Genomic DNA, 1,579 nt, shown 5'->3' with positions numbered 1-1,579 from the left:
TTCACATGAATATTACAATATCAATGTAATATTTAGTTGTGAAAGTGACACTTTAAGGTTACATAAACATGGATCGTCAGCTGTATGGGTAGTGCATTAAACAATGCGACATCACACACATTGGTCATTCTGTGATGAAAAATAATGTTGTCTATGTAAAATGTTCTGTTTAATCGGAAGGACGCTTGTTCTTTGACTTGTAGTTTGTAAGAAAATTATAATCTACTTTTAGACGTCAATACTAGTTCAACTTTGGTTGGGACTATTTTTTATGCACAACAAATGAAAGGTGCATCATCTTTCATAATGAACGAAATTATTCATTCTTCTTTCCATCTAAATAATGATAAAAATAATCTCAAATGGGTAATGATTTAATATTGCATGTAAATTTATGAAACTCATTGAATAATGTCCAGCTTTTTCTTCCCAAGGATTCCAAAAGCTGAACATTATTCAATTTGTTGAAAAAATTCAATATTAAATCATTATCTATTTGAGATCCTCTATATAGAATATATGTATAGCACGTACGCTGTATCAGTGATATACCATGAGATGTATACATTTTTCATTCAAAAGAAATGAGGGTTGCCTTTTAATGAAACATTTATAGAGCAAGTGGTGTAACAAAGATACAGCATACATATTATACACATATTTTATTTATATCACATACAAATACACATATTTGCCCTTTGAATGGAGTTAAGATTGACTACAGGCATTCCTGCTGAGTGTGTCCGCTACAAAATATAGTTCTGTACCTATTGTGGTTATTCACCTTTGCAAATTTATAAGTTGATTATTTTCTTTTTTCAGTTTCTATTGTCATTCACATTGATTAAATCAATACAAGACACTCATGATTTAAAGGAAGAAGGATTGTTTTAATGAAGTAGAGCACTACACACACATGGTTAGATTTTTGAACACTGAATGCTCAGCCGTTCATGTGCTTTCACATGGAAATGAGTGTGGAATAGAAACTAAGCGAAAGGATGAACCAACAAGAATTAAAATATTTTAATATATTTACAGTTGATCTAACTCACTATTCTGCTTTAATTAACAAAACTACTGACCATAAAATTCTCTCTCTCTCTCCCTTTTTCCTTTGGTCAGTTTGACTTAACTTTTACCATCATTCATAGGTCCAGAGACATAGTTGTATGACACAAGTGAACATTCTCTATGTTCGTCTTTCCATGGATTTTTGCCTGTATCTTGCTATGATGGTCGAGTGATAGATAGGCAGCCTTTGGACATTTTCATATTTAATTAATAATAATCGATTTTTAGAACATTATAATAGGTTTAAGAAACAACAACAAAAACAACAACAACAAAGCATTAAATACCTTAATTATGTGTTCCTCGTAACTAGACATTTACCATATAGTGTCAACAGGCTATTGCAACTTTATATCACTGATTATATAAACACTGTAGATAAGTCCCAAGGAAAGTGTACACATACCATTACAATGAACCATATTCTTGTAGGTTACTGAGTGAAAAAAGTTGTTTCAAGGTTTTCATCCAACCCAAATTCTTTTTCTCTCTCACTCCAGATTTC

This window comes from Sinohyriopsis cumingii, chromosome 4 (genome assembly GCF_028554795.1).
Source record: "Sinohyriopsis cumingii isolate HCF-2022 chromosome 4, ASM2855479v2, whole genome shotgun sequence".
Lineage (NCBI taxonomy): Eukaryota > Metazoa > Mollusca > Bivalvia > Unionida > Unionidae > Sinohyriopsis > Sinohyriopsis cumingii.
The sequence above is the reverse complement of the archived record's forward strand: the minus strand, read 5'-3'. Positions refer to the sequence as shown.